Source organism: Gallinula chloropus (assembly GCF_964237585.1).
Source record: "Gallinula chloropus genome assembly, chromosome: Z".
In the NCBI taxonomy this organism is placed as follows: Eukaryota; Metazoa; Chordata; class Aves; order Gruiformes; family Rallidae; genus Gallinula; species Gallinula chloropus.
Window position 1 is genome coordinate 79,542,522 of NC_140089.1, and position 23,811 is coordinate 79,566,332.

The 23,811-nt window shown below is 55.3% G+C and overlaps 1 protein-coding gene across 4 annotated transcripts in view; it reads right to left on the minus strand.

The window, feature by feature from the left end:
• The window catches only part of CNTFR (ciliary neurotrophic factor receptor), a gene marked incomplete at its 3' end in the record, with an annotated part of 215,984 nt that overhangs the window by 24,287 nt on the left and 167,886 nt on the right, over positions 1-23,811 (minus strand). The gene's annotated exons all lie outside the window — the stretch shown is intronic.

The following is a 23,811-nucleotide window of genomic DNA, read 5'->3' on the forward strand; positions in this document are numbered from 1 at the left end:
AAAATGCCGTAAACTGGGGCACGTGGGAAGATGAGACACAATACCTCTCAGCTGGTAAGTTTTGCCTTTGTAGGTTGGTAAAAATCTCTCCTAAGACTGAAATCAACAACTCTTGGTACCTGGATGGTTGTACTGCTATGGGCAGAGTGTGGGTCTAACTACAGCACCTTGGCACAGCACCTTTCTGTAAAATGCAGTCCCTGGACTGTATGTGCACCAGGATGGAAAGGCTGTCTGGAGGGTGGTGGTCCCTCTTCCCTTCCTTTGTTACTCCTTGCCCCCATGCATCCACCCAGGGTGTCCCAGGACATGCTCTTCTCTCTAAGGAGAGCTTTTGGACCAAACCTAGCAGACCTGGCAGCCCCAGCGTGACACCTCCGTGGTTCTGGCATCACCCCCACCACACAGCCAACCCTGACAAGGAGATGCCCTGCCCGTGGCCATTGCTTAAAGGAGATGAAAACTGGGATGTGGTGATGATGGAGTTCAGGGAGCACCCGTGGGCTGGGAAACCCCTTTTCCACGAGGGCTGCAAGGGTGAATCCAAGTCCCACAGCACCAGGCACGCACCTTGCCTTGCTGTGCAGCAGCCTGTGCTGATGTTGGTGCAGTGAAGCTGGGCACCACCCTGGCACCCCTCTGCATGCTGTGCCAGAGAGGGGAAGGATGCAGAGAGCTGGCTGAGGATGCCCTCGCTGCAGCAGTGAGCTTGGAGCATCAAGAGGGTGCCCAAGCCTCACGACATGGGTGCAAAACAGAACATCCCTGCAGCCGTGTCTGTGTGAATCCCCCCTGTGCCCTGTGGACCTGCGGGGTTCCTGGAGGTCTCCCTCATTGGCCTTGTTTAGGTGCAGCCCAGGTGTCAGTGGGGAGGGGGGTGGGAAGTGCCATGAGCTCCAGCTGCAGCACTGTACTGCAGTCTACAGGAGGGAAACTGAGGCACGGGGGTTGCATGCGGGACAGTGCCACTGGGGCAGGGCTGGAGAGGGAGCAGGCAGGTGACATGGCATCAGAGTGAGGGAGAGGAGAAGAGAGGGGAGAGGGAGCAGAAGGAAGAGGGGAAGAGGGAGAGGGAGCAGAAGGGAGAGGGGAAGAGGGAGAGGAAGCAGGAGGGAGAGGGGGAGAGGGCAGGAGAGGGAGGAGGGCTGGCAGGGAGGGGAGGCTGTGCTGGCTCCTTACGCATGTTCCTCCTAATGGCTATTTCAGCCTTCAGCAGGCAGACGAAGGCCAGAGCCTGGTTAATGAGCCTCCCAGCTAAATTATTCAAGCAGGCCCTCCACAGCAAAACAGAGTGGCTAATCGCAAGGCCAGAGACAAGGGACTGATCCTTGCCACAGCTCCATCCTCACCCTCCTCCTCCTCGCCGGCTCCTTAACCCTTTCCCTGCCCCACAGGTGCCCCCGGGGCAGGCGGGAGCAAGCGCAGGGCAGCATCGCCCTTTGCAGGGGGGCAATGGGGGAGGGGGGTGTGTGTGCTGGGGGCTCCCGGGAGGTGTTTCGGAGGGGTCGAAAGGGTGCAGGGGATTTTGGGACAGCCTTTGGGGTGCGAGTGACCGCGTGGTGGCACTGTGGGCTTACAGCACCCGCCTGGCACCCGGCAAACGGGCTGGAGGCTGGGAATACTGCGGGGAGGGGGGGTGTGTGTGGGGGGGGAGGTGGATGGGAGGATGATGGGGATGCTACCGTGGGTCTCTCTCCCACTTGCTGCTTGTGCTCAGATGTCCCACACGACACCAGGAGCCATCTGGGAAGCTGGGCTGAGGCAGCCGAGGCTTGGACAAGCATCCCCAAAGCCCTTGTGCGGTCCCTGCCCGAGGGAGGAGGTTCTGCCCTCCTCACACCAGCCCCAGACGCTGCTACTGGGCAGCAATTAGTCCATCTGAGGATAATTTATCTCTGTTGTCTACAGTATTATGCTGGATCTGACTCTTGGTGAGCTGTGCTAATTCTTCCACCGAGGAGGCTGGGGCAGGCTTGTGTCTCTGGGTTTGCTTTGCTGGGACCAGGGGGGCTGCCCAAACTGCTCCCTGTTTCCTTCCCCATTCTGCAGCAGCCTTTGAAGATCCCCCACTCTCGAATGCCTTGGAGACCCTGTCCTGTGCTCCAAGATTGACGCTCTAAATACAGTCCCTAGCCCCTGTGCCTACAGCATCCTCCACCTTTCATCCTCTGGTGCCTTTTAGCAAGCCAGAGGCGGAAGAAGAGCTTGGGGAAAGGGGAGAAAATGACTCTTGTCCTCTGCCCCTGGGGGTGCCCATGCTGCATCCTCAGCCTGCTGCTGCTGAAGGGATGCTGCTGCATGGAGCCTCTCTCGCCCCAGCCCTTGCCCTCTCGTTCTGGGCAGCGACAGGCTGTCTCACAGGAACACTCCTGTCACTTCCATCTCTCCAAAGAGATGTCAGTCACAGAACCACAGGTGTTTTGGGAGGGGGAAGGCACACACCTGCCCCACTTTCCACCTTCATGGGACAAAACCACACCCCACAGCAGAGTGTGATGTGCCAGCTGTGGCTGTGACACCATGTGTGTGATGATGACCATGATGAGCAGGTGCCACGAAAGGGAGAGCTGCAGAGCCCTTGTGAGCTGCCCTGACACCTCTTCACCCTTCCCTGTTACTCTGTCTTCTCCAAGCTGGTGGCAGGGTACCCATCTCCCCATGGGAGACGGTGGCTTGCAGCCCTGTGACTCTCCCCTCCTCTCCCAGGAAAGCTGCTCACTGGCACAGCTCATCCTGCCCATCAAAGGCTCTTAAAGACAGCAAATAAAATTTCAGGCTCCAATCGATCTGGCGCTCTGTAATGCTGTCTTTGGAGGTGGGCCAGCCTGTCGGCCGATGGAGAGAGCAAGAAAGGCAGCTGAGGTAAACAAAGCCATCAAGGGAGCATTAAAGGCTTTTTCTGCCCTGGGCTTTGGGCAGTGCCTCTGAGTGTGGGATGTCCCGTTCACACCGCCTTCCTCCTCCCCCCAGCCGATGTCCAGCTCTCACTCAGCCCCTGCCCGACGCTGAAAACAGCCTTAGCAACATGCTGCCCCTGCTTGGGCACCCCTCCCCAGGCTCCTGCATGCAGCCTCCCTAATCCTGGCAAATATTTACTTCCCCATCGCCTCATGGAGCTGCTGAACTCTGTAACAGCAGAGCTCCTTTCCTTTCACTGCAAACAGTGCCTGCCCTCTCTAATCTGTCTATTAACCTCTCGCATGGCAGGAAGCCACTTCTCCCCCACACACTGCTGATGTCCTCTCTGCAAACCTGGCGTGTTTAATGCCTGGTCGTGGCAGCTTCCCCGTGGCTCGGGCTGCCACCAGCCATGATGCAAACGCTCAGGGCAAGGGGATGCTCTGTGCATCCCACCCAGGCACTCTGCTCACCAGCTGTGAGATGCTCTAGCAAAATTCAGAGCTATGACAGGGAGCAAAACCTGCTCCCAGGGTCACTGTCTCTGCAGACCTGGCAGATGTCTGGTGGCAGGGACAGGGTTTGCTCTCCCACCACACCATGCCCCAGGCTTTGCAACCCTTTGACCGCTGTCTCTCTGGCTTGTTGGAAATAACTGCTGCTTGACCAGCTCCAGCATCTCTGCTCAGCTGGGGAGGGCACAACAAGTGGTCCTTGAGGATGAAACCGCTCTGGATGCAGCACAGATTTTTTTGCCTGCCTCCCCATCTTTAAAGCCCAGTCGTCCTTGTACCCTGAGTCCCACTGTGCAGGGGAAAAAGTGAGACCAATCCATTTTTGAAACCACTAAAAATGATCTACAATAGCTTTTCCTAGCCCTGCTAGGTCATGAGATAATGGACATTAAAATCGTGGCGGTTTTATATATAGAAAAGTTATTTTAGGTCATTTTCAGAGGTTTCTGAAATGGATCAGTTATAATTTTCCTCTCCTGCTGAGGGCTGAACGTACTAAAGATGCCTTGCTCCACAGGTGGAGGGATACAAAAAATAGTGCCAATAAAGGTTTTAAGAGGCCTCTCAAACACTTCTGTAGGAGGTATTTCTTCTGGTGCGCTCGGGGCACATTCAGGTGCCGGGCTGCTGGGGGATACCCATCCTGCAGCGCGTTTCTGGGGTCACCTGTCTAACCCATCACCCTGCTCTCGGGTCAGCAGAGCCTCCAGGGACCCTGACAGCAGCACATGCTTGTGTAGAGCTACAGCTGCAACTCAGCCCACGCAGGTGAGCAGGACCCCTGCCTCCCCACAGAAGGATCTCTGGACCATCTCCTGCCTGTGCCAAACACGACCTCCATGTCCTCACCCGCCGCCGTGACCTCACAGCTGGCAGGTAGCGCCAAGTAAGAAGGCACCCAGGCGACTCAAAGCAAAGCTGCACAGGCTGGAGGGCACGAGGGGAACCCCCCTGGGCACGAGATGCCAGCTCTGAGCACGTGGGCAGGCGTTGCAAGGAGAGCAGCATGCCCAGCAGGCCTGCACACACACACACACCCCCCTACGCAGGCGCCTTTGTTATGCACACGCTGGCTGAGAGCAGGATGTATTATTTATCTAACGCCACTTCTCTAAAATCATCTGTGTACAACGGGCTGGTGGAAAACAATGAAGCAAACAGCCATGAATAAATCATATCTCTGCTGCCCAGTGGAACAGGGGAGCATCCGCCTGCCGCGCACCACCTGTCCGACAGCGCAGCGTGGCTGGGGATGGGGGTGGGCCAGGAAGCTGTGTTTCCTTGCTGGAGAAAGGGGGTGTGTTGGTGTGTGTGTGGAAAGCTCCAGTTCTGCTCTGTTATACCCCTTGTCCAGGCTGTTCCTGGGTGAGGATGAGGAGGGTTGCAGAGGACCGTGTCAGGGCAGGCAGAGGCAGTCGATGCTCTCCTGCATTGCGCTTCTGTACCCTGGGAACAGAGTGTTCACAGCCACTGCTTCCTCAGGAAGAATTAAGCAAGGTGTGGTTTGGGTTTTTTAGTGGTGTTTTTTTTTCTTTTCTTTAAATTTGTGTAGCAAAATTAATGTGAGAGAGAATCAGAGAGCCCAGGAGGCAGAGGCACAGAGTGAGATGCCTTCCCGGGTGACCTGGGAAAGTGATGGAGACAGGGTTTGGGCCTTTCCCAGTCACTCCAAGCCACCCAAACCTTAGCAAAGGACATTCTCAGGGTGACATTCCTCCCCCTTGAAATCAGACACTGAAATCCTATCGCTCTGGAGTGTGACCCATCTCAGCTGAACACCGGAGTCGGCACACTCAGTCATCACTTTTTGTCCACCCCTGACATCTTCACGCTGCAGCATCTCCCCAGCAGCTCGCAAACGGGTCCAGGGACACCTGTGGCTGTAACCCAAGCCCCCTGTCCACGCTGCCACCCAGGAGCCAGCTCCCCATCCTCAAAGAGAAAGGATTTATGCCCCAGAAGGTGCTGGAGAAAAAGGTGGACTCAGCAAAAGATAAATTTCTAAAAGGTCCTGTTTTACACTGATTGGGGCTCGTAAACCAGGCTATGGATTTTCTCATTTCCCTTGCAGAAAATTCAGCAGGCGCATCAAGAGGCAGCGCTGTAAATTTTTGGGCGAGGCATTACTCAGAGGGGAGAGAGCTCTGAGCTCAGCTTTCAGCCCAAATGGCAGTGCCGGCCCCTAGCCCCAAGAGCTGCCTCGCAGCAGGGCAGCGTGGTAACAGGCTGACTGCAGCCTGCTCCATCCTGCCCTGCACGAGGCTGCGCTGTTCATGGGCACAGCAGAGGTGATCTTCAAACCCAGAGGCTCCCAAGCCTTCACAAAACTGGCAAGCAAGGCTGATACAGCAGGGAAGAGGGAAGAGGGAGAGGAGAGGGGCTCTGTCAATGGTGGCAAGGGTTAGGGTAGCATCTGGAGATGCTCCCCAAGCTGCAGGAAGCCATGGGAAGGTGACTGAGACAGGTGTAGTGATTCAATGAAATGTAATCATGCTGAATAGATTGATATAGGTGTAGCTTAAGGGACAATTAACATAACTTTAATGTAAGAATTTTCATGGTTTTAAGAATAGATTAGTTTAGGAGGCATCAGGAGCCATCAGGCATCACCCCTCAGTCCCAGCCGCAGAGCTGACTCTCTCCCAGGGCAATGCCCACACTGGTCCTGGGAGACTCTGCTCAGCACAGCTGCATCCCCACAGGCCAGGATGCTGGAGGGGATGCCTTAGGGACCGACATGCAGCAGGGATGCTGGGCGCCTCCAGCCTTTGCTTGGGACTGCACCACCACACACAGACCCTCCGAACCCCCCCCCGTCCCCCGTCGGGACAGCGAGACGCAGCTTTCGCTCTGAAACAGTATTAAATATTGAACAAAAGAAAGCAAATCTGTTATCTGGGGTAATTGGGAGTAAATAAAACATTCACCCAAACCAAATGCAGCTGTTTCTACTTGGAGCCGGCACAGCAGCAGGGAAGCCAGCTCAGCTACTCTGCATCCTCGTTACGGCAGCTGATTATTGTTTTGTGTATAACGGTAGCACCGCCGGGCCTCGAGCGGGGCCGGGGCTCCCCGGGGCCGGGGCTCGGTGCGGCACACCGGGGAGGGGCACGGGGGCTTGGAGGGATGCCGCGGGGCAGCGAGCCTGCCGGGCACGGGAAGCCTTCCCCGGCGCTGGGGGTTGACTCTCCAGCCCGGGGAGTTCACGGCGAGGCCGGCTTTCCTCCCCCAACACCTCTGCGAGGGGATTTGCATGTAACATAAACCGTTTCGGAGCCAGGTCACCGGTTCGCACATAGCCCCGGGCAGTGATGACCAAACCTCCTTACCGGCTGCGCTGGGATCCAGCGTGCCGGGCCTCCGTCCAGCTCCTGGAGACCTGAAGAGCGGTGTGGGGTGAGGGACTGTGCAGCTCCCCAGGGGGGGAGAGGCTGGCAAATGAAGCCAAGGGAGGCTCCAGGGATGGAGAGCATGTCCCTGCCTGCAGCTTGGGGCTGGAGCATCCCGGGGTGCCATGCACAGCCAGCAGGGAAGGGGCTGCAGCCCCCAGGCAGAGAGAAGGGGGGGATTGGTGTGCTCTTTGCTTTCTCATGGGGTTTTCCATGGCTGGGGTGTGGGGAAGAGAGCTTGACAGCCCTGCAGCTCGCACCCAAATGCTCTGCCTATCCCACATAAAATGGTCAGGAAGGATGCAGGACATGGTTTGCATGGGATTCTCCAGTCGGTGCCAAAATAGTTTCTGCTTCCAGGGGACCCTTCTAATCGACATGGGGCTGAATGCACTGTGTAGAGGCAATGCAGGGGGAAAAAATGCTTCCTTGCACCCACACAGGTCCCCCAGCAGCTGCTCCTCACCCCAGGGAGCTCACTTGGTGCACACAAGAGCACATCACAGTCCCCATCCCCAGAAAGGAGCAGCTGCCTCCACTGGCACACCTCAATAAAAAGTGTCATTGGAGCAGCCCCAAACTGCTCTGAAATGATGGTTTCTGCTGTACCTCATCTCAGTCCACACCAGCTATGAGCAACATACAGCCCTGGAGCCCAAATCCCTCCAGAGCCATGGAAATCTCCTGCAGGAGAGGGCCTGAGGGACTGTGCAGTTGCAGACCCCTGCCTCCATGCCCGTGGGGTCTGCAGAAGAGAACTCAGAGCTCCATTCTCCCTCTTTTCCCAGCTCCAGACACAAAATAGCTGCACAATCTACAGTGTGTAATGCCCCTACCCCCTCCTTCCCCCTCCATCACCTTATTTAATGGTTGCAAGAAAGAAATCTGTCCTCCTGGCCTCTCCAGATGGAGAAGACAGGGAAAATACCAGGTGCAATCAGACACAACTGGGACCAGCAGCAGCCGTGTATCCTTGGCAAAGCTGTCCCACCAGAACTCCTGGAAACTGTAGATTTATCCAGGAGGAGTCTCTGGAGGGAAGCTACAAGCACTTTGTCATGTACTGAGCAACAAGCCAACCACGAATATTACCAGCTATCACTCCCAGCAGGGAAGTGTGGGCTGCCTCTCACAGCCAGCAGCTCTCCAAAAATGCCTCTTCTCTCTTCATCCTTCTCAGGATGTGGCTTGGTTATGTCCCCTTCTCTGCCCTGCTCTTCCCCAGGCTGCTCCCTGTGCTGCCCCAGTGAGGGGGGGTGCCTGCTGGCAGAGGGGGTCTGTCACCCCATGGGGGGATGGAGAGAAAAAACTAAGAGGTATTTTATGTTTTGGAGGAGAGGAGGGGATATTTTGGGGCTTCTAATCCCCTGCCTGTGCAGGAGGAGGAGCTGATAGGAGCAGTTAGCAATCACACATAAAGCCCATCCACTTTCTTCTTGCACCAGCACTGGCTTTTGCTGGAAATGCTCCTCTCCTTTAGCATTTATGGACAACCACAGACGTTCTGCTAGAGGAAACGCCATGGGCTGTGCTCCTATTCTCTTACAAGGCAGACTCCACGGCACCCTCCAGCCTACACTAGTTGCTCCACCTTGGATTCAGTTGGGACAGGTGACCTGAAAGTGGGCAGAGACCTTGGTGTCCACACAGGCAGTGAAGCCCCTTCCTCATCTCCAAGCCAACCCCCAGTTTGGCCATCCAGACTGCATCCAGACTGCATCCAGACTGCATCCAGACTGCATCCAGCTTTGCTCCTACAGACTCGGCATCCCCTGGCCACAGACTCGTATCCTCAGGCTGCCCTTCTGCCCCACACCACTGCCCTCCTGGTGGGACATTACACTGCTCTGTGAGGCTGACCTGCAGCCTGTGCCTGTCCCTCACCCCCAGGGACCACACAGCCCCTCATGTGTGAGAACCCTGGCCCCCATTGGTGGCTTTGCCCAGCTCTGTGTCACTGGCATGGTCTTGCTGGGAAACCAACTGCAGGCACCCTGCAAAACCAGCTGGGCTGGAGCCAGAGACCACCCCCCCAGGAGGAGACAGAGACCCCACCAGGAGGTGCCAGAACTGGCTGTCAAGAGTCCACACAGGACCAGGAGCCTCATATGGCTTCTCTCCATGCTGTTTTCACCTTGGATCCAGGCAACTCCCCCACATCAGCAGCCAGCCTCCTTGGCATTTTTAGTGAAGCCATCTGGCTCATCCCACATGACTACCAGCATAATATACCCTGGAGAATCACAGAACTGGACTCTGATGGGGATGGGGACAAGATGGACAGCCCAAGGGAGCTGTTCAGGCTGCTCAGGGGTGCTGCTAGCTCATTAATGACATGCCTCAGTTATGATGCTTAATTTGTCCCAGGAAATGAGGTCAGCAGGAGGGTCTCCATCCCAAACCTAAATCCTCCTCTGTGCTGCTGGTACCATGGGGTGGAGGCAGGAAGGAGGAGAGAACCCAGCTTCAGAGCACCAGTCTCTGCAGCTGTCCCAAAGAGGCATCCTTCAAGGGGACACAAGCCAGAGGAGTGTGGCATTTCTGGAAGGGGTGATTCCTCTACCAATGTCTTTTTTTTTTTTCCTAATCCTCAGTCCTGAATCAGGTCCTGGCCTCATTCTTATCTTAAGGCAATGAGATCCTTGGGATGATCCTTGGGGTGATCACACAACCCCAGACTTCACTGCATTTGGAAGGAATAGCTGCACCCCTAACTTGGTGGACTTCAAGGCAGATCCCATTATTCAGCCCACCTGTAAAGAAACAGAGCTAAAAAAAGGGCTCTTTGCTTTATGAACGTGGTGCTCACCTTCCTCAAATCCTGACTCAGTGCTTAAATCCCCACAAATGGCAGTGAGCAGAACCCAGGGAACAGGGCAGCGTGAGCAGCTTGAGGGGCTTGGGAAGCCCCCCTCCCACCCACGTAGGAGCCCACAGTTTGCAAAATGAAGCATGAGGTACAAACTGATTACTCACAGCAACTGTTTCTACCGGCTCTAATCACCCCTGGTAAGATCTTCCCAAAGTTGTTTTAATTTTCTTCCCTCCCTGCTTGCCCCAGCTCTGCTCTGCAGCCAGCACCTCAATAAATTCCCTTAATCTCCCCTTTAGGTCATACGCTATCTTCTAATCCTTTAATCAATTTCCCTCCTGGACTCCCTGTAATTTATTGATGGCCTTTTAATAACGAAACCCCCAGAAGTGAACACACTTTTCCTGAGTGCATCAGCCCCAAAATAGCAGTGAGAGCAGCGGCGCTGCCGGCCCTTCCCCGGTAGCCACAGCCTGGATGCTTGTCCCTCCTCACACAGGACTGGCTTCTCCTGCATGCTCTGATCTGCCCCCAACAAAGAACAAAGAAGGGGCAGTTTTCATTTAAAAAAAAAAAATGTTCTTATAAATAGTTTAGTTATTTCCCAAGGGCTGGAGGAAACCCCCAGCAGAGAGAAATCTACCCCCACCCCTTCCCTGAGCGGGCAACCCTCCTGCAAGCGCCAAGCATCACAGCTGGGGGCTCAGCTGTCATGTGGAGGTCCCCAAATCTCTTCTATCCTGAGAAGGGCAGGATGCCAGGATGGGCACCAGGCACAGGTGAATGGGTCACTGATGCTTTTTTTGGGGGGAGAGGGAAGGGAAAGGCACCAAAGAGGGCTGGGACAGAAGGGAGAGGGGGGCATGGTGCCCAGATACTCCACTGATGGTCTGGGACTGATTCCTGACTGGGTCATGGTCTCTGTAAGAGGCTCAGCACAGGATCAAGGAGTTTGGCAGGGAAGCCTAGGGCTGCACTTTCTTCCCATGCCTTTCTCACCCCCCCCTCCAAGGTCAAACAGTCCTGGACTCTCAATAAACTGTCGTAGGGGCTCCAGGGGATTTCAGGAGGTATTTGATAGGATTTCAGCAGACCTGAAGCGTGACTTCACAGGGACGGGGAGGGGGGGAAATACCGTAGAGCTTTGGAGGGAAACATTATTAGAGTCACTGAAGGATTTTGCTGTGCTCTCTGAAGCGTTGCACAGAAAATTGCAGGAGAAAAGCAAGCCCCACAGCCTGGACCTTGTCAGCTGCTAAAGGATGCTGCAGTGTCCTGGCTCACATGAGCCCGTTGCCCTGACACAGGCTGGATGCACACTGCTTGCTGCATGCCCTGGGAATAGCTGGGAATTCCTCCTGCAACAGGGACAACTGTCCCCTTGATGCCTGCTGAGCATCCTCCGGAGATGAGGTGAGTGGTGGGGACAGGTCTGAGAGCAGGGGCTCTGCTGCAGATAAAAGCTGCAAGGATGTGATAGGAACACACAGCCAGGGCAGGGCAGTGTGGCTGTCCCCAAATGCCTCACCATCCTCTCCTGGAGCAGAGAAAGAAGATTTGGCTGGGCTAATGCTAATGCAGCTAGGTCTGTCCCATGGAATATGTACCACCAGCAGCACGGGAAGGAAGGCAGCGTGTCTGGAGTGAGCGGAGAAGTGCAGTCGTGCTGCCAGAGCTTCTGGCCTTTCCACCACTGCCTGCCCAGGATCCAGTGCAGGGGGTTTCTGGGGTTTGTCTGCAGCAGGGAGATGCTGGAGACAAAGCCTGGCACCTGCTCTCTGCCCAGGAGGTTGTTCAGGGGCGTTTTTGAAGAGCAGCTCCTGAGGCAGCACCCACGGTGCTGTGGCAGAGCCGCTCAGCCACCGCCCTGAGTAATGAAATGCAAACGACTTTTGAGGTCACAGCTCACACACACCGTGCCTCCCCTGCCTTCTGCACTAATATGGGCTGGAAAGGCAAGAACTGGGCGAGGACCCCGAGGGCAGATGACACGGTCTCCGTTCCTCCTCCCCATCCCGATGCTTTAGGAGGACCCTTGGGGAAGTCTGTAGCCTGAATGCAGCTCTTGCTGTGAGCCAAATGGGTTGCAAATGTATTGGCATGCGTTGTGTTAGCTGCAGCAGTTAATAGGATCCATTTTCCAAGGAAGGGGAAAAGAATGGGAAGAAGAGGAAGGGAATGCTTAAATCAAACGTCCATCACCCCTTCTGAAGCACTAAACCCACGGCAATAGATTATATATGAAAGGTTGGTCTAGAGCAATAATCTGCAAGGGCTTCTCACAACAATGCAGCTGGATTCAGATGTCAAACCAAAATCCTTAGCACTTAATACCTTCAAAGCCTGTACAAAGAATGGATGTGATGCTGGCCCCGGTGGGGTTATTGGGAGATTTGTCTCTTATTTCACCAGCAGCACCATTAACACACTAATTCCTGTGGCCCTGGGAGAGGGCAGGGAACCTCCCTGCCCGGTGGCACCTACACCTCTCCCCAGCTGTGAGGTACTTGCAGGCATTGCCTTCCTGTGCTGTGTTTGCTGAAAAGCTCATGAGAAGTGATAAATGGGAGAAAAAAAGCCCCCCCGTGCCACCTTACAGCATGGAAATGGAGCTGAGAGCAGCCCAGGGACAGCTGCTGAGGATGGAGAGGCTGACTGAGGACGCCTGCTAAATTCCTCATCCCGTGTGCATCTCCCCATGGATCCCTGGTGCTCAGTCCACCTCTGCCTGCACATGACATCACCGGGGTCAGCACCCATGGGGGGGCTGAGCTGCCCAAGCCCCTGCCCCCCACCCCAGCCGGCCCCAAGCAGGGTTGGGAGAGCCCTTCTTGCCTGCCCGGCTTCCCTGCAGCCCAAGCAGATGTTCTGGGTCCCGTATCCCAGCTTGATTTATTACTGGACATGACTTCTGGAGTTTGTCAAAGGCACCCGCTCCCCCTCCTCTGACTTTCCCCACACCCTTCCCATTTTGTTTTACGTTCACTTTGTGGTCTCCCCACCATAGCTTGCAATAAACAGAAACTCATTTTCAGTATAAACAACTGCACACTCTGCCCCAGCAAGCCATACGACCCTGCCTTTCCCGCTCCCCACCCCTGCCTGCTTTGGGCTCTGGGAAAATGGTCGCTTCCTTCTGCTTTTTTTCACCCCCCACCCCCCTGGCCCTTTGCATTATTTTCTTTTTTCTTTTTTTTTTTCATTCCCACTGAGATTTATAAAGTGCCAGCCCGAGCTGGAGTGCTCTGTCCCACTCCACGTCACGTGCGTGCTGCTAAAAGTAACTCTCCCAGTAGATCCCAGTAAGGAAAAGCCACCTGAAATCCCAAAGAGACACAGGCAGGAGGAGGGGGGGCATCTACTTGTTTATACCCAAGATTGGGTCGTTTGTCCCAGCATGGCCAAAAGCCTCCTGAGGTGTGGGATGCCTCTCATAGCAAGGCAGGGTTTGGACATCTTGAGTCGTGGGCACTGATGCAGGTGGGCAAGGCTGTGCCCAGTGCTGGGGCAGCTTCTGGGACAGCCAGGCTGTTAGAGACCCTCCTGCTCCTCCTCCAGAGGTGTTAGTGCTCATGCTGCTATGCAGGGATAATGCTAATGGTGTTCCCAGGCAGGTGGTGCCTGGGCAGCCATGGGGACCTGCTGGCAGCCACCGTGGCTGCTGAGACCTTTCCCCACGGGGCTTCAGCAAAATGCCCCCACACCGACCGCTCTGGCCCAGAACCTGCTTCTGCTCAGGCATCCTCAAGTTTGTGCTTGTTCAACCCAGCGATGCCCTCCGGGGTCCTTTCCCCCCTCCCTGTGATGGAGGCATGCAGGAAATACCCTTTCCTCCCCAAAAGCCCTGAGCCAGGAGGGATGCCAACGGGATCAGAGGACAGCCTGATGGGAGACAAGCCCGGGCAGAGAGGCTTTGCAGGAAGGCTGTGGAGAGCTGGGTGGATTCACCTCTCCAAAGGGCTGGGATGATGCTCTCTGGGTTGCCCTTACCTACTTTTAACCACCTGGAAGGGAGCTGGCCAAGCCAAGCAGTCTGTTTGCGCTCTTGCTGTGCTTCATGGAGGCAGCCAGGCACCTGGGAAAGGCAAACTGAGTCTTTCCTCTGTGTGGGGTACATGGCTGGGAGGGAGGGCGGCCAGTGCACTTGTGGACATGCTGCCCATTGTGTACAAAGCTGGGCTGGCTGTGGCTCAGCACCGTGGAGGGTGGGCTTGATCTCCCTGTCCTGTGCCCTCCACCTGCCAGCATGAACCTCAGCAGTCGAAGCCAAAGCTGCGCAGATGCAACCAGGAAAAACAGTGAACATGTTTGACACACGGGTAATTAAACCCTGGAAAGAGCTTGCCAAAGGCTCCAGTGAATTCCCTGCTACTGGAAGTCTTTAAGTCAGGGCTGAATGCTTTCCTGGCAGCTCTGCTGCCCTTCAAAGAGGGAATCACTCAGGTCAGTGCCCTGGCAGGACCCATGCAGCAGGGCAGCAGCAGCATTCCCCTGCACTTCAGAGAGCTGCTGAAGGGATACACACACCTGCCTCTGCCCATGGCAAGAGGACACTGGGGTGGGTCACCTTGCAGCACTTGGGGACAGGCTGCTTGTTCTGTTGCAGCTCCTTGACTGCAGTTCTACCCTCTATTAACCTCTCTCTGGGACAAGCCAGCCCAGGACCACTAGTTAGGAGTTTAATTCCAAGCAAGGAACTAGTCAAAGCAGCTGATGGTTTCATTTTTGGTGGGACCTTAAAAGAAGTAAGAAAATGAGGTGGGCTAGTGGAAACCTGAGCCTGAGTGGTTTGGTTGGAGAGCATCCCAGCATTGCAAACTGCCCCCTAAGAGTGCTGGAAATATCCTTATCCCTGCTGCCAATGCTACGTGGTACTGGTTCCATAGTACCGCTGGCTGAGACCCACTGACAGCAGGGCTGGTGCGGTCCCAGGCAACTGTATTTTGGCTGCTTGTGCAGCATCTTTGTTTGTTTTACCCCATTTGGGGGTTTGCACAATGAAGTAAGCCCCTTGAGGAGAGTACAGAGCTCTGGGGTGCTGCTGGAGGGCTGCAAAATGCCGGCCCACAAGAAGGGCACGCTGATTTCATAACAACACCTAGGCACATGGGGTACAGGTATGTTAAACCCAAATGACCATGCAGAGCCCAAGTGAAAGTGGAGACTGAGGTACCATGGTGCAGAAACCCTGTCCAAAGCACCTGCGAGGTCTGGGCACTCTTCCTGGCATCTGCCCACTCCCAGCAACAGCAAAATGTGTAGCTTCACAAAGCAGGTTGGTTCTCCCACCTTGTAAAGGTGCTGATAGGGTCTGTAAAGCTCTTGAGACAGCCCAGTGGGCAGGAACTGGGCTGAAACACTATCTCTATTCATAGAATCATAGAATCACAAGGACTGGAAAAGACCTTCAAGATCAACAAGTCCAATGGTTAGCCTGACACTGCTGTAATCACTAAACCACCTCCCAACGTGCCTTGTCTACCTGTTTTTTAAGCTCCCCCAGGGGCAGAGACTCCACCACCTCCCTGGGCAGCCTGTTCCAACGCTTCACCACTCCTTCTGTGAAGAAATTTTTCCTAATATCCAACCTAAACCTCCCCTGGTGCAGCTCGAGACCATCAGATGCACCCCCAGTAATGCTGGACAGAGCCACGCACTTGACACAGGCTGCTTCACAGAAGGACCAGGCTGTGAGCTGGCCCCAGGGGAGCTCTGTCCCCACAGATGGAGCTGCTCCAGGTGGCTTAAATTCCCCGGAGCAAGAAGGGACGGGGGGTCAGAGGTGTGGTAATGCAGAGCCACCTTGGCGCAGCCGGTGCTGTCTGTGCCACTGGTCCGGCAGATGGTCTGCCCATCAGCCCTGGTGGGAAAGGTGAAGGGCAGAGGGTGTTTCCTCTGCGAAATGCCCGGTTCCTGTGGGAGCACAGTGATCAGGAAACACTCCAAAAACTTCAAGTGAAAAAACCCCTTGAGTGGAGAAACCCCTCTGCTACGTGCTGAGGCTCGTTGTACCTTGGCAGCTTGGCTGTTACCGTGCGCTGTGTCTCTGTTTGGTGACAGCAAACAGAGTCGTGGCACGACATGGCTCTGCATCCTGAGGACAGCAGCTGGCATCGCAGGTGGCTGTACCACGGCATGAGAGTCACAGCCAGCTACAGGGATCTGTGCAGGTCTGAGGGATTCCCTAACGACAGATCCATAGGGATGGATTTAGGGCTACGAAGATGATTAGGGGTCTGGAACATCTCCCGTATGAGGACAGGCTGAGTGAGCTGGGACTGTTTTGTCTTGAGAAAAGAAGACTTAGGGGGGACCTAATTAGTGTTTAAAAATATCTTAGACATGGGATGCAGGGGGAAATGGCCAGCCCCTTTTCAGTGTTCTGTGGGGACAGGACAAGGGGCAATGGCTGCAAGTTGGAGCACAGGAAGTTCCACACCAACCTGCGGAAGAACTTTTTCACAGTGAGGGTGACAGAGCCCTGGGACAGGCTGCTCAGGGAGGTGGTGGAGTCTCCTTCTCTGGAGATATTCAAGTCTCATCTGGATGCCTATCTATGTAATATGAGCTGGGGAGCTGCTTTGGCAGGGGGGTTGGACCCGATGATCTCTTGAGGTCCCTTCCAACCCCTATGATTCTGTGATTCTGTGATTCTGTGATTAGCTGTCTGTGGAGGGAGCTGGTAGCGCTTTATCACCCCTTCCCACCCTGCTGACAAGAGGGCCCTTGGCATGAATCATAGAATCATAGAGTTGTAGGGGTTGGAAGGGACCTCGAGAGATCATCGGGTCCAAACCCCCTGCCAAAGCAGCTCCCTAGGACATATCACTCAGATAGGGGTCCAGGCGGGTCTTGAATATCTCCAGAGATGGAGACCCCACACCCCCTGGGCAGCCTGTCCCAGGGCTCTGTCACCCTCACTGTGTAAAAGTTCTTCTGCATGTTGGTGTGGAACTTCCTGTGCTCCAATGTGCAGCCATTGCCCCTTATCCTGTCTCCACAGAGCACTGAAAAGGGGCTGGCTGATTCCCCCTGCATCCCCTGCTTCAGATAATTATAAACTTTAATTAGGTCCCCCCTTAGTCTTCTCTTCTCAAGGCTGAACAGTCACAACTTCCTCAGCCTTTCCTCATAGGGGAGATGTTCCAGGCCCTTAATCATCTTTGTAGCCCTTCTTTGGACTCTCTCCAGGAGATCCCTGTCCTTTTTATACCAGGGAGCCCAGAACTGGACACAATACTCCAGGTGGGGCCTGACCAGAGCAGAGTAGAGGGGGAGGATCCCCTCCTTAGACCTGCTGGCCACACTCCTCCTGATGCCCCCCAGGATCCCATTGGCTCTCTTAGCCACCAGGGCACACTGCTGGCTCATGGCCAACCTGTCATCAACCAGGACACCCCAGGTCCTTCTCCACAGAGCTCCTCTCCAGCAGGTCATCCCCCAGCCTGCACTGACCTGCTGGAGGGTGGCCGAGAAACCGCTCTTCTCCCCTCCCATGGGCGAGCGGCTGAGGCTGTCCCCAGCTGGCTGGAGTCCCCCAGCCTTTGCTTTGTCCACCCAAACCAGGCATCCTCAGCGCAGTTAATCACTGCAAGCGTCGGGGCCGGAGACAGCCCAGGCCGCTGGGGCCTGGCGGAGTTTGCTGACCCTGGGGAGGAATGCAGCTGACTCACAGCATGGGAATCCGACCTCCACGGCAGCCCCGCCACTGGCTGAGATCACGGATATCCATCTCCCGGCACTGCAGCTCCCTCCCGGCAGAGCTGCAAAGGGTCTGGCTTGCCCTGGTGGGTCACGGCGGGTCACAGCCTCTAACCTCACTGCAGGGATGCTCGTTAGGCATCCCGGTGTGCAGTGCACACCCCGGAGTCACGTCTGCGCCCCGGTCCCTGTCCCTGCCTGCTCAGGAGCACAGGCAGCAGTTCTGGCTCTCTCCAGCATGACATTCGCAGCTAGGAAAAGCTCCAAGTGTGCCAGCTCTGCTGCCTCTGATTCTCCTCCAAGTGACCCACGGGGCCCTGTTAGAACTGCCCTTATGGTGATTTTTGATTTAAATCAGTATCTTCCATGTTATCCCTGAAGCACTCGCTGCCAGTGACCTCCCACCCTCTCAGGACGCCTTGGTCAGGTTTGCTTTGCTCTGCACAGAGCTACGGGCTCCCAGCACCTCTCTCAAACTCCACCTCTGACCACACTGCTTCTACCCCAGGTGCAATTCAACCCCTCTGGTGGTCACTGATACCTGTGAGAACCCCCAGCTGATATTTAAGTTTCCAGGCACAGTGATGGGAGGAGAAAGCCCTGAAAAAAATCTCCTTTCCAAAGACTTTTTTCAAGTACCTGCCCCAGGTGGGAAACAATAAAGCAAATCCCGGAGTGTTTGGGTTGAATAGCAAGTTTCATGTCCAGCACATGGCTTTTGAATCCCACCTCTGCAACACCCTTCATTACTGTTTGCACATCCTGGATCTGCATTTTTGCCTGTGTGACCATCTGTATGTCCCTGGGAAAGCAGGCATGTCTGTAACAAGGGGCAATGGCTTCAAGTTGGACACAGAAGTTCCACACCGATATGCAGAGGAACTTCTTCATGGTGAGGGTGACAGAGCCCTGGGACAGGCTGCCCAGGGTTGTGGAGTCTCCTTCTCTGGAGAGATTCAAGACCTGTCTGGACACCTCCCTGTGTGACCTGTCCTGGGGAACCTGCTTTGGCGGGGGGTTGGACCTGATGGGCTCTGGAGGTCCTTTCCAGCCCCTACAGTTCTGTGACTCTGTGATTCTGTGACCCTGTCTATCTGGTGTTTCTCAGCACAGATCATGGAAAAAGTTTGGGTCACTTGGTCACCTGCATCAGCAGAAAGGGGCAGGGGAAACCCCCAGGCACTGATAAAATCATGCCAACCATGCAGTGCAGAAAGAAACCATGTTCTCCTGACATCTCTGAATACACAAGAATAAATCCTTCCCTGTTTCATCTTAGCTTTTGGTTCAGAGCTAAAAGGCTTGGTGGATATTCCCCTGGTACAAGCATGGCTCAGCCTGACAGCCACAAGGTGACAGTCTTGGGGTTAGAGACCTGTCAGCACGAGGCATGGTCCTGAGGAGACCAAAAACGGAGCCCCATGGGGACATGCTGCAAAGCCAAACCTCTCTGCAAAGCTCTGTGTCACGGGTGCTCCAGACCCTCGTGGGAATGGCACCCTAAAATGAATCACTGGGCACCATCTCTCCGGCCTGGCTACCCTTCCCCAATCACAGAATCATAGGGGCTGGAAGGGACCTCCAGAGATCATCAGGTCCAACCCCCCTGCCAAAGCAGGTTCCCCAGGACAGGTCACACAGGGAGGCGTCCATAAAGGTCTTGAATCTCTCCAGAGAAGGAGACTCCACACCCCCCTGGGCAGCCTGTCCCAGGGCTCCCTCACCCTCACTGTGAAGAGTGAGGGCGCACAGTGGCGCGGAGCTTCCTCTGCTCCCCCCCGAGAAAGCTTCTCCCAAGGTTGTAAAAGCCGAAACCAAGAGAGGCAGAAGCGAGGCGTAAACCCACCGTGGTGATGGCAGATCAGCACGTTATGGATTCCCCATGTCAGAATAATGGCTGAGAACCCGCGCTGCCGCCCGGGCTGCAGGAGGGCACTGCCGCTCCTGCCCATGGATTATGTTCGACGAAACCGAGTTAGTAGTGTTTTTATCTGTCAATTAGGAACCATGAAACAGTTATTAAATAGAGTCAGAGCCCTCCTTGCTGCTCTCTTGGGCAGTGCAGGAGACACATAACAGCCTGTAATGAAGCATTAAGCAGCAGCAGTTTTGTTTCTGAAAGGATTGGAAATGATAAGCCAGCGAGGCATGGCTGGATGGGGGGAGCGGGTCCCTGGCTCGGCGGCCACACACTGGCAGCTGCTACAGGGAAGACCAAGACTGAAATTTCTGCCCCCCCTGCCCCGAATAAAGTCTCTGCTGGACTGCCATCCTGCTGCATCTGCTTGCTGGGGGGAAAAGTGAGGGCCCGAATTTAATTATCTGCTTTCTCCTGGTGCTGCTCTGGGTGATTACTGTGGAGTCAGGAGGGCCTTTGGCAGTATGTGGAGATGTTATCCCAGCCCCAAGGAGAAGAAGAAGGCTGTTTTGAACAGGTTTTAAGAGACAGGGACCTGGCTGCCGCAGGGATGGAGATAACAGGGGCGTGCTGCACTTCTGCAGACCATCAGGCCCAGGGAATGCTGTCACTCCCTTCCTGATGCAGATGGGATGCCCTATGGCATTGTTCAGAGTGCTGGCACAGTCTGGGGTGGAAGGTGTCCCCCAGACCAGGTTGGGATGTCTACCTCCCCTCAGGGGCTCTCTACCCACTATGTGACACAGGGTAAGGCCAAATTCAGGGCAGAGGGGTGGTGGTCCTGCAGGGAGGGAGATCCCAGGGAGGGGCAGAGGACTGGCCTAACATGGGAAGGAGCAGAGGTATGTGGTTCTGGTGCCAGTGAACACATTTACCTGTCTCCTTCCCACCCCTCGTGTCTCAGGGCTCTGTAAGCCCTTGCCCTGCCGTGGCAGCTCTGTGCCCACGCCAGCCCCAGGATGTCCAGGAGGGTGTTTGCTCACCCACCATTCATCACAGACCCTTCCCTTCCCCATCTGTTGCAGGCACACACAGAGGCAGCGCCTGTGGGCAGCCAAGGGACCACCCAACTGGGTACACAGGAATGGTACCACAGACACCTGGCCATGCAGAGGGCTTCGTGCATTTGGGGCTGCTTTGCAGCTTGCTCACTTCCGACAGCCACGCATCAACAGCAGCAGGCTTCTCTGCTCCTAGTGATCTTTAAACGAAAGGTTGAGTGGCAGGGTTTCCTTTCTGGAGCTCACCCCAATTTCATTAAAACCTCATCAAACAAAACACCAAAAAAATGAAAAAGAAAAGAGGGAAAAATCTTGAACCCAAGTGCTTAATCGTCCAACTTCCAGATTCTCTGAATATTTTCAGCTGCTTCTGACTTCCAGGGCATTCTTCCAAGGTTGCCAGTGAATAGCATTTCCCTTTCCAGGCCAAACCCCTCAGGAATCTGAAAGCTAGCATCTCCCAGTGTCAGCGAGGGTGCCTGCTAGATCCTTCTCCAATCGCCAGCCTTCAGAGAGCCGCAGGGAAATGCGCCCTGACGTCACACTGGCTCATTCTAAGCCTGTTACACTGACTCATTCACCCCTCTCTTGCCCCAGACTTTGCACGGTTTTGGTGTCTGCAAAGTACCAAGGGGCTCCCAGGCAATTTGCACTGCTGCCTGCCGAGTTCTGCCACCGCAGCATCCCCGCAGCACAGGCTGCAATGCCTGGCCTGGAGGCTAAGCCCTCTCCTTTCCTTCCTGCCATGCAGAAATGAGGTGGAGACCTCAACCCAGCACAGATCTGAGCACTCCCTGCGTGGAGAAAAGTAGCTATAGTAACAAACGGCTCAGGGCTGCAAAGCAGTGATGGAACCGTTTCAGCACGGCAGAGAAGAGGGATGCTGGTACTGCAGAGGGGCAGGATGCTGGAAGAGGAGCACTTCCTGGGGAAAGCAGCTTCCTCCTGCACCCTCAGCCCTGCTGTGTGCCCATGCTGTGAGCATGTTGTACCAGCTTGGGGCTCTTTAAACCTCGCTTGACTTGCTGAGTGTTTATTTCTACCACGCCACCTCTGACACTTTCATCTTGCCAAGATGAAGAAGATGCCCAGGACACAGCTGAAACTGTTGTCCTGACTGTCCAGCCTGTCTGGGGAATAAAAGGGAGGAAAAACTTGAAATGGAAGGAGAAGGAACAGCTTCTGTAAAAGAGAAAGAACCCAGAAGGCAGGAAAAGCAGAGCTGTGTCTGCAGAGACCGGCACATCCAGCCCCTCTGCTCACCCCTCAGCACTGAAAGCTGCTCCCTTGCCTGGCTGCTGGCTCAGTAGGAAAGATACAGCAGGGAGAAGAGAAATGGGGTCCCTGCTTGCTGTGGGTAGGTGGCAAGAGGTTTCCACCCCTCTTCCCACAGTGACCATGCCTGCAAAGTGATTGAGAGGGAGGCCACGATGGGTTGCTGGAGAGATGTACATCTGTATCCAGTGTCCCAACATCAAGACAGGGGGTTAGAAGACATGCAAGTGTTTCTTTCAATTGTAGCCTGAGGAGGATGCAAAATTAGGGCCAAAATCAGTCCAGGGTCCTCATAACCTATCCTCCACCCTCAGCTGCGGGGGATCTTGGCCTGTGCAGCCCCACAGCAGCTGGATTCTGCCCTTGCTACACCTCTCCAGCACACAGATAGAAGCCCCAGGCTGTTCCTCAGGGATATCAGCTTCTGCTGTCAGAAAGCAGCCAAGTGGTAAAATCAGGCTGGAGCTTGTGGCTGGTGCCACAGAGAAAAAGATGATGATCCTGGGACAGGCAAACCCTGCAGACGTCAGGGATGCAGATGGGGAAGCCTGCAGGGACGCTGCAGCAGTGGGGAAAGGGCCCTGCAAACACCTCCAACCCAGTGTGAGCATCCTTGGGCTGGCAAGAGGGGCTGCTGCCTCCCTCACCGGCTCCTCCACCCTGCTTCCTACCCAGGAGGGATTCTGGGGGTGAAGGGAGGGGAAGATGGTCAACCCCTCCTCCCATACCTCCCTCTGGCTTCCCTGAAATTTGCCCACGAACAAACTCTTAGGGATTAGCAGCAGCCACATCCTGGTGAGAACAATATTAAGGGATTATGAGATTAGAAATACCATTTATGCCGAGAGGAATAACTCTAATTCTTATCTGATTGTCTACAGATGTCAGCAATCAAAGTACCTCTTTCATGCAAAGCAGGGAGCACTGCTGCTGGAGGGGTAGGTGAAGGCAACTTGGCCCCTTCCAAGCACGAGGAGAGCCAGCTCCTCCTGTGGATACCAGCCCTGGATCGCCCTGGATCGTGTCTGGCAGCAGCCACCAGTGTGCAGGCTGGTTAGTTTCTTCTGTGGGGAAAAAGCTGCCTGCGGTGAGCCCTGTGCTGGGTTTGCATCCCCCTCCCCTGGTGCTGCTGTTGGGATGCCTTCCCTGGGCAAGCTCACCTGTGCTCACCGTGAGCAGGGTGCTGGTGCAGAGCCATATGAGCCCCAAACATCTATAGCTCCATTGCAAGCCCACCATGACCCATTGCTACACCAGCCCACCAATTCCTCCTGCCCTGGGCTGTGTCAGCACCTTCAGACAAGGATGCAGTACCAGGATATGCAGGGTGTATGGTCTCCCCTGAGTGATGCACGGCTCTTCTTGCTCCCAGAGGGGTCAGATAGCTTCACAGTCAGACAAACTAACCCTATCTCACCCCAAAATGGTGTGTGGACCTGCTGCACTCTTGGTGCCTGCCTTGTATCCAGTCGGAGGGGCTGGGAACACCAGGGCTCAAGGCAGCATCACAGGCTCTGTGGCACGACTGCTCCCTGGGCTGGTGTCAGCTCGCCTGGGGAGGCAGCTCCTAATGGGGTTGCCTGGGAGGCTGTGCATGTCCATTACAGGAGGTAAGTGCTTCTGGGCATGCTGTGCCAAGCTCCTGTCTGCACGCTGGAAGCAGAGGTTCACAGGGAGCTGCTGCCGGCTCCCTCCCTGCTGCCGTCTGATGGCACATTATCTCCATTCAGCTCATCATCAAAAGCTCTCTGTCGATGCCTCCTTGGGAAGAGGACAGCAGGAGCCGCTTCTCTTTTGGGCTAATGTCTCACGAGTCTTCCCTCCCTGTCTCTCTCCCACCTTCCCTTTCTCAGCTCTGAGCCACCTCATCCCATTTTGCTTTGCTGAGCTGCTGCTTGGCTCCTCTCTGCAGCCTGGCTGGGAGCTGGGAGCACAGAAACCCAAGGCATTAGGGAGCTGCTGACCCTCCCCGTTCCAGGCACCTTGCCCCAGGGTGCTTGCTCAGGGCTGCCCTCCTCAACCTCCCTGCATCACCAGAGCAGCTTGGTGCTGCAGGCAGCACGCCTAGCTGAGACATTTGGACAGCACTGCCATCCCCATCCCACCACTGTCCCACAGCATCCCTACACAGCACTGGGCCAAGTTTAGCCACAGCAAGGGCAGCTCTGCCCATCTCCACCTCCCTCATTTTGCTACTTATAATCCCCACTCTCCAGCTGTCTTTCAGGCCAGGTGTGAGCACCAGGTATCTTAGAAGATGCAGGGGATGCAGGGCACAGTCTTGGCCCCATCCTCAGCAGGG